Source organism: Lissotriton helveticus, chromosome 4_1 (assembly GCF_964261635.1).
Source record: "Lissotriton helveticus chromosome 4_1, aLisHel1.1, whole genome shotgun sequence".
NCBI classification, from domain to species: Eukaryota; Metazoa; Chordata; class Amphibia; order Caudata; family Salamandridae; genus Lissotriton; species Lissotriton helveticus.
The window spans coordinates 202,609,905-202,624,578 of record NC_136063.1 but is presented as its reverse complement, the minus strand read 5'-3'; the positions used below and the strand labels follow the sequence as shown (position 1 = coordinate 202,624,578).

At 43.8% G+C, this 14,674-nt stretch overlaps 1 protein-coding gene across 5 annotated transcripts in view; it reads right to left on the bottom strand.

Moving 5' to 3' along the window:
- The window catches only part of PTK2 (protein tyrosine kinase 2), an 858,662-nt gene that overhangs the window by 843,734 nt on the left and 254 nt on the right, over positions 1-14,674 (bottom strand). The gene's annotated exons all lie outside the window — the stretch shown is intronic.

The following is a 14,674-nucleotide window of genomic DNA, read 5'->3' as shown; positions in this document are numbered from 1 at the left end:
TTTCACACCCCAGGAGTGCGTTATTCTGATTTTTTCCATTGTCATGACCATTCATAGTACCACTATACAATTTGGGGAGGTCCCTCAATTTTGCAAGGACAATCCAGGAAGACGTAATTTTTTTTAATTTTTTTTAGAGGACGGACTAAATTTGTTTTTGTCATTCCAGTAAGACACTACTCCATTTGTACACCTCTCACTGGGGATTCCATTATCAATGTCCCATCTCCCATTAAATGAAGAGGCTCAGATACAGAAGAGACTGGTTGAGCTGCCGACTGATGAAGCCCACACAGCTCTAACGCACCTCTGAGCACTAGTGATGGTTGAGTGGGATCCCTTATGACAGGGGTCTTACTAGCCCCCTAAGATCCAGTACCATCTTTGCATGTCTACACACACCTGTGAGGGCTTTGCAGTCAGTACTCCTTAATTCTCTTTTGGAGAGGAAGTATTACAGGTCTGGCCTTGAACAGCACCACCTCAAGGTGGGAGAATGTGCCACGACTCCTTGAAAAGTGGTCAAAAGCAACATTTTATTGCGAACGCTAAGGATTGCAAGAGCAGCTCATCAACGGTTGAAACGTTACAATCAGCCCATGTGGTAGCCTGCAAGGCCACGAAACACATACATTAATCCTTCAGTTAAATCTCATCTCCCTGCTCCCTTGGCAAAAGAAAATGCCAGTCCCCGAACAAAGAGGATTCATCTCAATAGACTTTTAAATGAAGAAAAAGCTAGCAGGAACAGACCAATTCTGGATGTTAGAGGGGAAAACTTCTTTGTTAAAGAAAAGCTAGGAATGGCTATTTTGGTTGAGTGCGGTCAGCCCTTAACCAGAGGGAGTAAACAGGTTCTTGGGACCTGAACAATATTTCTCACCCTATACCTCTATCAATATATCCATTAGCTCCAGTCTCCCATTCATCCCAAACCCCATACCACTACTGTGATCCCCAAAATAACCCTTTCGAGACTCTTCTCTACTTCACCCCTCCTTGCATCATCTCATACCTCTTTTACTATTTTGTTTCCCTTTCTAAACTCTACCTCTGACTCTTCCCCCTCCGCCTACCTTTTACTCACCCCATCTACCTCCCTTTTACTCATCCCAAAACCTCCTCCTAGTGCTATGAGCTCCAAAACAAAACAAAACAAAACTTTAAAAAAACAGATTACTTCCCTTCTAGCCCTCCACTATCATTTTCAATCCAAATAACAGGCTAACATGCCCACCACTCAAATTAATTTCATATTTTACAATACTAATTCACCACTAATCCTTTAGGGGTTGCGGAGAAGCGGGTTACTCGCCATAAAAGCACTTCAACACCTTGTATGGGGTAGCAAGCGCTATACAAGTGAAAACCTTTTTCCCTTCTCTATCCCTCCACTATCCTTCTCAATCCAAATAACTGACTAACATATCCACCACTCAAATTATTTTCGTATTTTCACTATACTAACTCAACACTAATCCTTTATGGGTTCCGAAGTAGCGTGCTACTGGCCAAAAAAGCGCTTCAACACCCCATGAAGGGTAGCAAGCGCCATATAAAGGCAAAACTTTTTTCCTTCTTCTATCCCTTCACTACCCTTCTCTATCCAAAATAACTAACATATCCACCACTCAAATTTACTTTCGTATTTTCACTATACTAACTCAACACTAATCCTTTATGGGTTCCGAAATAGCGTGCTACTTGCAGAAAAAGCACTTCAGCGCCTCGTCAGGGGTAGTAAGCACTATAATAATGCAATTACAATATGTATTGGGTAATTGCATTGCATTTGTCTACAAAACGGATCACAGGCTCTTTTCCATGAGGTAGCCACTTTGCAGGGATGAAGGGCAGCTCTCCAGATCAGGGAGACAAAGTGGCTACATGAAAAGCTGCTGAACTGTGAAGTTGTAGAAATTCTGTTCTGGCCTCTACCCCTAATCACCACTTTGAATCCTTGTACAACTATCTTTGGTTGTGTGCAGATTTGGTCTGGCAAAAATAAACACACACACACACACCTGGAATTTAACAGCCTAGGTCCTATTTGCAATGAGGAATAAAAATATGCTATAAAAATTCACCCAAAGGAGGGGAAATGGATGCACTAGGCGACCTCTTGATAGATTAATCAAAGCACTCAGTACCTTTGTAATGTTACAACAATGTCACAATTAAGCCACTGAGCATACAATACACATTCATTATCCTTTTACTCTTGATATGTTTGACTCTTGGACATTGCTGGATCATGGCAACATCTTGGAAACTTTACCTCCGGATTCTAGAGTGAGACTTTAGGACCTGTAAGATGGGGTCCAACGCTCCATCCAGGAAAAAAATGGATAACCTGGTTCAAGCAGAAGTAGTACCTAAACAGTAGAGGTCATTGAGGCAGAAGAGGAGGATGCCAGGAAGCCAACCTCTATGATCCTGTATTTGAAGAAGTAGAATAGAGTTTCTATTTGGTACAAGTCTGAGAAGCTGAGTCCCCTTTCAGTGGATTTGGTAAAAGACTAGGAAAAGTCCCTCAAATACACCAATTGACTGAAAAGCAATTTTACACTAATCTCAAAACAAAAAAAAACAAATCTTGTATTTCGACCCAAACTACCTGTGTTATTTATTCTTTGCGCACATGCCACTCATTGAGCCTCGGATCTACTTGATTTTTCAACAGTCTGTAAAAATAATTATTTCCATAAAACAACACCTGCTCATCTTTAGCCTACAAACAACTGTCCTAGACTGTTCCAAACTTTGCAGACAACATTTCTTCATACTCCCTACTCCCAAGCACATAGCATCAGTTTGCATTCTCTCCAAATAACTGGGCGCCAATGTCCATTTAAGAGGGATCATTGCCAATGGTTTCATCCTTCAGTTGATTATAATGATTATGCCACATTTGTTGCAAAATCCACACGCAAATAGTGCAACTGTGTACACAACACCAGAAGCAGGCAGAATATATCGTTGCTATGGGGAAAAAAACTAGCAGGCAGCTTTCACACATCAGTACATCTGGTAAAGCATGTTTGGTGTGGCTGCTATGTAGAGGCACACTCCCACTCCCTCGCTGGAAATCACAGCCCCCTGGTAAAGCAAACTGCAGACACAGGGGAAGACAAGCCAGGGCTTTGTTTAGAAAGCTTATCCTCACCTGTCCGGAAAACATTAAAGGTGGTTATGAAAACTAGAAGAGTGGGGCCAATTCACATTTGTATTTGTTAATATAGCACAGACTGAGCCCTATGGGGTACTGCAGCATAAGAGCTTTAAGGATGAATGTGCCATGATACGTGCATAATACGTGCATTACAAGGATGCTGCAACTTGCCAAGGAGTTGTGTGCCACGTAGATGCTGGAAGCCGTGGCTCTATGTGGTCACAGGACTCCAAGGTGACCTGCAATATAATATTAAATGTACAGTAGGGGGTATAACATTTTATAGAATAAGGGGGTGTTTCCAGCTCTAACAGTGTTTTAACTTGTCCTATGCATGAGAGGTCTACCCGGTCTGGTGGCTGTATTCGTATTCTGAGACTTGTAGTTTTGTTTTTCTGTCTACAAGAGCAAGAAAAGTTACAGAACGTAAAAAAAGCAAAAAGGATTGGATGCAATGCTTCTGTCAGTCGACCTGAGAACAGCGCACCCACCAGTGACCGAAATATGCAGGTGGTTGCAAGCAGTGGGAACCAGCTCTAATTTTTGGGAAATGGGGGTTTCTTTTTTTTACATTAGCAGATAGAAAAAGTGTAGGGGGACAAGAGGAAGAGGTAGGGTGTTGAATGGAGACTTGCCAGCCTGGTGTTAGGCTCCTAAATACACCTTTGGATTCCGCTCACTTATTATTGCACAAATGAATCAATGCACCTAACCTAAAAGGGATTTACTTCCAAACCTGTCCAAGTTGGCTGGAGGGCAATAGGTACCATCCCGTCCATGTCCGAACCGCACCTGAAACCCTGATCCTCCTCCGACCCACCACTACCCCGCTGCTCTCCTCTGTACTCTGAACCCCAGACGTCACACCGCCATCTGCTGGCGTGCCACACATCAAAACACTGAGGGAGCGTTCACTGGGTCCTTCTGCCACTTCACCTGCAGTATTGCTCCAGCAACTCCACCATTTACCAAGAACATACTCCCAACACCCAACCCCACTTGAACACCTACCAACAAACACTCACAACCCTCACACCCCAACATCGTGCATGCTCCTTAACACCCGCTCGCTCAGCAGAGACGACAAAGTGATCTGGAACCTGCTGGATGGCGCCTCCCAGACCTCCTCTTCCTCATGGAAACAAGGCTGACCACAGCTTCAACGCCGGACATCGCTGCTGCCATCCCAGCTTGATACAAGATCTCTAGGCAAGACGCCTGAAAATGCCAAGAGGAGGAACTGCCATAATTTACAAACACACCGTCAACTGCACTGCCTCAACAGAAGACTGGACAAACTACATGGAACACCACAACTTTAAAATATAAATCACACCCAATTTCACCCTGGGTGGAACCATGGTCTACTGCCTGACCCCTCCCCCGAGACTCCTGAGCAAACCTTGCCAGCAACATTACGGGCTTTATCACCCCACTAGCCCTCAACTCCAGAGCAATTTATCCTACTAGGAGACCTCAGTTTCCAGCTAGAAGACCAGAAGGACCCCAAATCAGCTGCAATCCTTGACAGCCTCGTAAACTTTAGACTACCCTATTGCGCAATGTTAACGGAGCCCACCCACGCTGCCGGACACGTCTTAGCTCTCGACTTCCCATCCTTCAACAACATCACGATCAACACACCAAGACCTGTCATCTGGATAGACTATACCATAGTCAGTTTTACAATCAACATCCATCAACACACAAGAACAACCACAGCGGGCCCAGTGCGACAACACTGGAACAACCTAGCAGAGACAGACTGAACATCCTCCCAACACGAGACCAAACTGGAACCCCCAGGTATCCTAGCATGCAACATCAAAAACGTCACCACATGTTATTGCCGGCTGTGTGGACACCCTCGCCCACCAAGAAACAAAGCCACATAGCAAAGTCTACAACAAAAGCCAGCGGGTACACAGAAGACAATATTTACAAACGGTAGCTGTGGTCTCTTTGGTAGCACATCACTCTTTGTATGCATTCAATATGAACATTATAGTATTGGTGCCCCTCAAGGTTAAAAGCCTACACCCCACTACCTAAGGTGTCAATTCACTGTGGTCCTATAAGAACCCGGTGTAAATGTCAAATATAATCGACCTACTCAGGGCGGTCCCTACAAACGGCAGAACTTGGCACGGACAGGGGCATATCATAGCCCTATGTCTTCATCTATTAAAACTAAAGTACAGAAATTTGTGTTGTCATATGATGCGATAAGACGCAAGCCATCTTAGCCTCTGAAGACAATTATTGGATCCACTGAAAGTGTGTGCGGCCACTTCCATTCCGGGCAAGCGATATAAAACAGACTAATAGCAAATAGTCATCTTTTAATTAGAAGACCTTGAACACGTATGGAATACTTCCGAGTCATACTCAATACTCATTTAAGCCTTGAAAAAGTTATTTTGTAACGAAACACGTGTCGGCTGCAGGTCCAACGCCCTACAGGAGGATTATTGATTTGTGCCCTCTATCTGTGAAATATAATGTTATTGAAATTCTTTGCTTTCTAATATACTGCTAAACTTGCATGTTCCATATCGTTATTAAATTGAACAAGTTAAAAATTGCTTTCTATTTTTCGAAATTGATTTGTGAACTATCTATGAAATAATATTGAACGGATTAGAGTGCCGGGGTAATCTTTATATTTGACGGGTAAACAGAAGACCTCAGGATGACCAAGCAACACTGTAAAATGGAACGGAGATCAAGCCGTGGAGAAGTGGAAAAAGACACTTTCAAAGCAGCCAAGAGAAGGTACCACCAACTAATCCAAGAAACTAAGTGGAAGGCCCTAGCTGGACGAATAAATACTAGCTCTAACAGCAGCAAAGAACTCTTTGCAATCATCAAGGATTTCACCACACCCAGAGCTGCCTCAGTAACATCAGCCCAAGGCAGGATCTGTGTAATGACCTTTCAGACTTCCTTTGCAGCACGATCACATCCATGTACAGCAATTTCACCCTGCTACCAAACTCCCTGACTCTCACCAGAAGTTTCCCAGTGAGAAACAAAGACAAAAGAATCACAAAGCGGGACACCATCTGCACAGCAAGCATGAAGACCATTCACTCCAAGGCCCCGGCAGAACTCTCTCCCCATCACACCTTCGACAAAGGAGTAATCCCCGTTAGCAAGGATTTCACTACCAGCCTCAGCAACTCCATCAGTACACCAATTTTCCTGGAACCATGGAAAAATGCAACCATCAACGTCCTCCTAAAGAAGCCCCTGGCCGACCTGACCTAACTCGCTTACTAGTGAACGATATCCCTCCTTCCTCACCCAACCAAGTTCTTGGAAAAAGCAATCAACAAGCGCCCCTCCATCTACCTCACCAACCACCAGCTTCTCGACGCCACACAATCAAGATTTAACCCAACCGAAGCACGGAAATCACTCTCACAGCAGCAACTGACAACATCCAGATGATACTCGACAGGGGGAAACCACAGCCCTCATCCTCCAAGGCCTAGCAGCAGCCATCAACACTGTCGCCCATTCCATCCTGATCAGACAACTCCATGAAGCAGGCTTCCAAGAACATGTTCATGAGTAGATCTGCACCTTCCTCAGTGTAAGAATCCAAACCATCAACATGCCTGACTCCTCTGAAACACAGGAACTCATCTGCGGATGCCTAAGGGCTCCTCGCTCAGCCTGATGCTCTTTAGCATCTACATGACTCCACTGGACAGCAGCATCCGGACTCCCAACATAAACATCCTCACATACACCGACAACACGCAACTGATACTGCCCTTTTCTGACAAAACACCAAACACCAGGAACAAGTTCACTGCATGCATGAACAAAGTGGCCACCTGGATGAAATCGAATGGCCTTAAACTGAACACGTACAATATCGAGGTGATGGTTTTCGGGAAAGACGCCAGGTCATGGTCAGCTGGTGGCCCACAAACCTGATACACACCCCAACTCCTAGCTCACTAGCACAAAACCTCAGAATCATTACTGCAAACAACCTGCACGTGGCTGTCTAAGTCAAAGCCGGTGCCTCGTCCTGCTTCAACACCCTAAGGATGCTGAAGAAAATCTTCAAGCCTCTACCAGACAACATCAGGAAAAAGATCATCTAAGCCTTCATCACCAGTAGGCTAGAGTATGGGAACACCCTGTACGCAGGGATAAACAACCAGCTCACAAGAAGACTTCAGACCACTAGAATGTAGCAGGCAGACTAGTCCTCAACCTCCCACGCCAAGCCCATATAATACCAAGCTTTAGTGAACTCCACTTGTTCCAGATACACAAGATCGCACACTTCAAACTCCTCATCTGCACCTACAAAGCAATCCGCAACAATGGTCCTATTTACCTGAATAAATGCATTTATTTCCACCAACTTTTCAGACACTTCCACTCTGAAGGTCTCTCACTAGCACACACCCGAGGCATACACAAAAGCAGAGCAGGGGGCTGCACCTTACAATACACTGCTCCTAAAGATTGGAACAGCCTTCCGCAACACATCAGAGCCTCCTCCTCTCTCCTTAACTTCCGGAAGAAGCTGAGGACTTCGCTCTTTCAAGCCCACCGGGGTCAGCCTCAAGTTCCTGGATACCCTCAGGGGTGATACACGTACTATAAAAAAAAACTGATAACATAACAAACAATATAATGTTTGCCCCACTTCCTTCCATTCGGATAACTCACAGCCTTTGGATTTTTGTCAGGTTGGCAATGGCTACAAGAAGTCCACAAACCTCAGAAGTGGGTGCGGGTTTGCCAGGACTCCCCAAATGCATGTGAGAACAGGCATGCCATTGCCGCTCTGCTGGTCAGTTTGCACCTTCTGGTATGTGTGAAGCAGTGGGGTTGCGGGGGTGGGGGGGTGCAGAGGGGAGTGGGCAGGCACTGGTCTGCGGAGCCTTTTACAACTATAGTTTACATTGCTGTAAATCGACACGGAGCCCCTCCTGACTCACAGCATGGAAGGGAGAAGGGAAGCCCTCAAACACTTAGAAACAAAGGCTAAATGAAGCGGTAACATCACTACTAAATTGTAAAAAGTTATTACCAGCTCATAACAACATCATTTTCTTGAAACAAGCCATTTCAGTTATCAGAATGCACATGTAATAAAAATGGAGGATAGCAGTTTTTAGCTAAATAAGTCTACAATATACAGAGGGAGAACATCAATTAATTGAAAAGAAAGTTAGTTTTTGGTAGAAACTTTGGCCCCCTTTGACAATACCTTAAACAAATCTTCATTGGCTCTTAAAAAGTTTAGTGACGATTGATAAGGGCTGAGATGCTGGGGCATAATCTCGAAAACGTAAGTTTTTCTCCCATCAGAAAGGGAGCTTTTGTTCATGGACACCACAAAATTTTCTTTGGCTGGTGTAAATTAGCCCAAAAAAAATAAAAAAAATTATATACATATTTATAGATATATCTCCGCAGGTAGCTACAGATGCAAAAGCTGAATCTTTGCTCAGACCGCAGCATTTGATTGACTATCACATTTGCCCCAGCAGCCATTACTGTGTTCGTAGATCAAAGATGGGCCTGCAGAATCCATTCGGTAAAATAATTTGGTGGCCTTCGGAGTCAGGCATTGACTTAACAGCAAGGTGAAGATATCCCCTCTCCAGGAAATGCTGGGGTGATGCTCAGAAGAGTGCAAGATAATTTTGTACCAATTATAAAAACCTGGCATCGGGCGCAGAAACTCACTTCAAGTCCGAAAACCAAATAGCAAAATGTATATTAAACCCTACTCATTAACCATTTCCTTTAGCCCATCTCTGCCCACTGCTGTACATACTGTGTACAGGGCATTGTGACAGCTTTAGATATTTCTGTTAAGATAACATAAAAGGCCAGATGATCATTTGTGATAAAAGAATATCAAATGTACTAACAGCACTGATACAAGGGCACTTACTGGGAGTAGGGAGGCACACCTGTGAAATATTAAATGAATACTGCTTGGGAATAAACTGATTATGTATCCATATAATGTTGGTGAGGAGATCCAGGTTATGTTATTGAAACCGTAGACATTGTGTTCACGAGTCATAGTGTGGATGACCTTTATATGTAGGGCTCTCGGTTTTATGGTATTTATTTTTTCAACATTTCATTCATTATTTATCCATATTTATTTTTTGCCCATCTTATTGGTATTTTCCCGTATTTATTTTGTGCTGTAATAACAAATAGAGTCTAAACATGGTGCGTTGCCACATTTATTTAACTGATAAAAATGCACCCATACTTTAAAGCCTGTTGCAATTTATCAAATTAAGCAGCCAATGTAGCAGAAAACTACACCCACATGTAAATATTACCAATATAAACAAATATATGTTAACATATGCCTACATTTAAGTAAATCCAATCTTGTTTTTTTAGCTTCCCATGCTGACTCAGCTCAGACGTTGGCTTAAAATTCATAAAGGACAGTGTCGAAAGTCACTCACAAAAAGCACAATTTTCTGCATTTTTTTGCTTTTAAAAATTAATACAGACAGGAAACACATTGTTTTCTGTCTGTATTTATCTGCAAAAATCTGTAAAAACAGAAAGCTGGGAGCCTTCATCATAAGCAATCAATGGAACTGAAGCCCTTTTTTCCCGCATGGTCTTGGTGAAGCAATTTGTAGGCTTTCATTGGAATGGCAGCCTTTCACATTCATGGAAACTCTATTAGGACACTTCTTGGCTGTCACTGGAACTTCAACATTTTTGGTCATAAATGAGGTCGTCAATGAAGTTGTTTCTGTGCGGGAGTTTGTGTTGTGTTAATGGAGTAATATGGTTGTGGGGCGAATTATAGCGGAGATTTGCTATTTTTTAAAGATACATATTAGTATGTGATGTTAGTAAAGAATCTTAATATCCCTTTAACAAAAGGTTCCTGTGTGCTTTTTTTTACCCAGTCTTTCAGAGGTTTTGCTGTTATACTCAGAAAAACGTAATTATTGTAAGGTCGCCAGAAAAGAGCACTTTTCGTACCCGGCAAATGTTCAGAGTGTCTCATAAAAGTCCTGGCATGTTGGTACACATTGGCAAAAAATGGCCCTTTAACTGTGGGCTAAAATGCTGGCCTATAGGGACAGCCCTACCCACAAATTAACCTAGGCATACTCCAAGTTGATCGTTTTTGAGGTACCAAAGCTCCATGCTGGAGGAAGAATTATGAAAGCCTAAAGCAGTTCATCCGGTTTCATCGGAAAAGCTCTAGCCCTGCAGTACTTGCCAGGAAAGACAGAATAGGAGCAGGCAGATGCCAGCAATCTACTTATAGAGAACTTTCCACAATGAGCGCCTTTTACAGGTTAAAGAGGAACTCACTGGACAGCATCTTTGAAGCAGAGAGGTGGCGACCGCCTTCACCTTGAACGTGCGTCTGTGGCTGAACTGAGGAGACAGAGATAAACACAACATAAACTAAAACCGTATGATATGGGCACAGTTCTAGGCCCTGGCACAGCAGAATCTGACCAACTGGTGGTTTAGCCAGCTGGCCATCCACAATTTGTGAATTCACAATATAAATCAAGGCAGACAATACTTTCTGCAGGTTGCTGGTGCTGCTATTACCCATAGCAATAGATTTGCTGGCATTTCTCTCTGGTACAGCATTTTCTGCTACAACACCAGACATCACGAATGAGTGGATTAACCCAGAGCACCGCAGTCAAGATATTTAGTCATCAAGGTCAGGAGCTCAGAAAGCATGGGATGGAACCAACAGACTTACTTGCTTATGCCTACTACCCCTCCAGGTCATCAACCAGGAATCTCGAGCCCCCTCTGTCCTCGATATTTCTTTCAATCTGACTCCAGGTGTAACCAATCTATTTGCAGTCAGCCTTCAGGCCCCAGCTGCATGCGTTTCTTAGCCTTCCTCTTTTCCCTTGAGGGTTCCAGGTCAGGGCGTGCCTGGTGAACCACCAGAAGTACATCTTAAAGGTGCCAAAAGAACCCTCTGAAAGAGTCTTCAGTGGACACTCAAGCAACGAAACTGCATTTTGCAGTCTCCTTTGCCAGCCACAGCCAAGAGAAACCACCAATCTTTGACTTCACTGGCGGGTAACGCAATTCTCCATCTTGACCTGACATTCACAAAAGCAAGATACTGGAGACTACGCCATTTACTGGGAGGTTTGAAGCGCAAGCTGTTAATGACAGCTAGCCAAACACAGGTATCACAATTTCATTTGGGAGCTACATCATTCTTCGAGAGGATGTGGCCTAACGGTTAGGGCGGTCAACCTCAAAGCTGAGAACCCGGGTTCAAGTCTCGGCAGGGAAGGACAGCATCCTGTGATTCTGGGCAAATCACTTAATATCCCTGTGCCTAACAAAATGAACGTGTTCGTCATCTGTAATGCAACTGGTGCTCATGTAAAGGCTCAGATACTTTTGGGTCGAGTGTGCGCTATATAAAACTCTGAAAAAAAGGGAAAATTGCTACTATTTCTTATTCATTTAGCCACTTGCAGAGATTCTATTTGTTACTGTCAACTTTCCCTGCCTATTTGGCTAAAAACCATTTCAATTTAATTAAGGGTGTAAATGATAAATAAATTTTTATGGACCCTCAGGATACCAGAAACCATGTCAACATGTAAATACAACAGTAAAAGATGAGATGTAACGAGCAACATGTATTCGAATGGGAAATTAATATATTAAAAATGATTGCGGACTGTAAGAGGCGAGTGGTTGGAAGGCCCGGTGCACTTCGCTGACACTTGGCCTTAAGACGAGTTGGAATATATGAGTTTCTCAGCCTTTTGAGCTAAATATAAATGAGTACTGTTAAGAATATCACCTTTGTACCAAAGATATAACCAATACAACTTCATTTTGAGGGAAGCCTTGCACTCTGATGCGCACGACTAAGGGAATTTGACGACTTAGTAAAGTTCCTGTTGCAAGTTCTGGTGCGAGGTTTTAGTTTGTGCCACTGATGGGCAGATATGTCCAGCCGACCCTGCCTCATCCCTAAAGACAAAGCCATGTTTCATCCTCTCTTCCGAGAGACATACCTCAGTTCAAGTGTGAACTGGAGTAAAGAGGCGGTGTACGGTCTTGTTTTGGGATTCATCGCAATTTCCATGAAGACACCAACACATACCTAGTACCTTGCCACCAAGTGAGCTGATAATAAACAAACCAGAAGTATGTTCTCGTGAAGCTAGGAGACATCAGAGCGGTTTCACAAAAGTGCAGAGCACACAAACATGGCCCAGTGGAGGCGGCAGGTTTGGTGCAGTACTACAGAATTCAGCGAATTCTGATGCGGCAAATAATACTTTCAGATAATGTTTGACTAGTAGACAGCGGAATGCCTGAGAGTACGGAGAGCCACAAGGTTCATTCATTTCCAATGTAGTCAAATCCTTAAGGTGTGGATCAAAAAAGAAATATGATGCATAAAAGTTTTGGTGCACTTGTCCAGGGATGTGCAGTTGGAAAACATTTTGGGTCAGAAGAGTCAAACCCTTATGGCAGCATGGTAAAGATCTATATGACTTGTCTCCCAACTCAAGCAATAAATAACATCTTATAAAAATGATACCAAATCATAAATAAACTATTTTTTAAATGTTATATCCTTAAACAATAGGTTTAGCAAATCCAATACATCCCAACTACATCTTTCGTTTATGGGTGTCAGAAATTCTGCTGAGCAGTAAAAACATGCATTAATGCGGGTAAGGGACGTTTTTACTATTTTTGCTTCTTTAACATGCCCATTTCCACAGCACGGAGCTATAACTCGGTCATGATTAACACAAACAAGCACTTGGCATCTCCTAGTGGTAACAGCTTGGAGAACCATACACTTACTACTGGGAGTTTTGTCCTATGTTTTGCTAAGCACCACCACGAATATGTTAGGCCAAAACTTAATATCAAATGATGGCATGCTGAAACATATGAAAGACCAGAGAAAAGGTGGTGCTACAGGAACCGATTTCTTACTAACCTCTAGATGACATCAGAATTGGTGGTAGGTGGCACCGCCTCAACTGTATGTACCAGAGAATGGTAGGATCTTTTGCAAACAAAGTTATGCATTATGGAGCTCGGGTTCGTGCCTATCATAATACAAGTCAATCTACAAACAGGCGCCAGAGGTACACGAGTGAGTGTGCGTGCAAACAGTAGGAAAATCCGATTTTTGATTATTATTTTTTTAAAGCGACATGCGAGCAGGCTACTAGGAACTGGTGAATTTAGACTGCTCAGGGTTCACTGGAAATACAAAGGAGCATGCCATCTACGTGCCAACTCGCCTCACTTTCATGGTATGCTCTGATGTCTTCGCCAGATGTGAGGATTTTACAACCATCGTTGCCAATTTAAAATTATAATAACAAAAAAACTTTAATTTCATGCACGCAGGGCGCAAAGACTCACCGATCGGAGCGCTTAACTCCAGGGGGGTGGGGGGGGCGATAAAAAGTGAGAAATCAACACACAGGCCGAAGTACCTCCTAGACAAGGTTTGAGGACCTGAACCCGTCATAAAGAATACACATGAGGCACCCCGAGAATTGCTTTTTTTATTGAGGGGGAATATTTGGGTTTGAAAGCATGACGTGAGGGCAAGTTCTCTCATCTGCCGCGAAGTGTTACTTCTCATCGCACAATGTGCACACAGTTTAATATTGTGCATAGTTTACGAATGTGCATAACAGATCAGCGTAATTAAGAAGTAATACATTTGCATTGGGTAAAGACATAAAGCTACAACATAGCAACAATTAAATGTGGTAAGGAAATGCAGCTCACCCAGAAAGAAATAACTAAAGATCATAGCTTTACTGTAAAGATATAGATTCTTGTGATTCGTGTTTATTCTTGGGGCTTTCCAAATGCCCCCTGCCCTATCCAGGAAGGCATGGAACTAATCTCGGTCCCTGACCAAGAACACATGTCTACACTTCCTGGCGCTGGGAGGTGTGTGCAGCCAGGCACTGCAGTTACCTCACACCTAGCATACTTGGCACCTCACCAAGCATAACCCCAGGCTAGATGAACACTGCTACACCTTCCAGAACTGTCCAAAGCAGCTGTTGGTTCCCGTTAGAAGCGCTGGCACTACCCCCCGCTATGAGTGCATCCCTGCCCTGTGAAATAAGGGGCGATCTGAAGCTAGGACTGGTCCCACCACCCCACCCCTTCCCCACACACATCCTGTTGGATTTCCCAGGCTCTTCCTGGGAAGAGCACAGTGCAGGAACATGTCAGCTGGACACTGCAGCGCGCGCCCAGCCCCGCCAACACACGTTTGAACCATTTTCCAGTCAGCCCAAAAAAATCAGTGTGCAGAGCAGCACTGAACACAATGGGCAGCCTCCTGCCCGGGTCACAACTGCAGGGAATGCAGCAAGGATCAGGGATGGGGCTGGTGCAAGGGGGGCAGACACAAGCACCCCGAGAGGGGGCGGCACAGAGGCCCATGCCCCATCCCGGTGGGGGCTCCCCGAA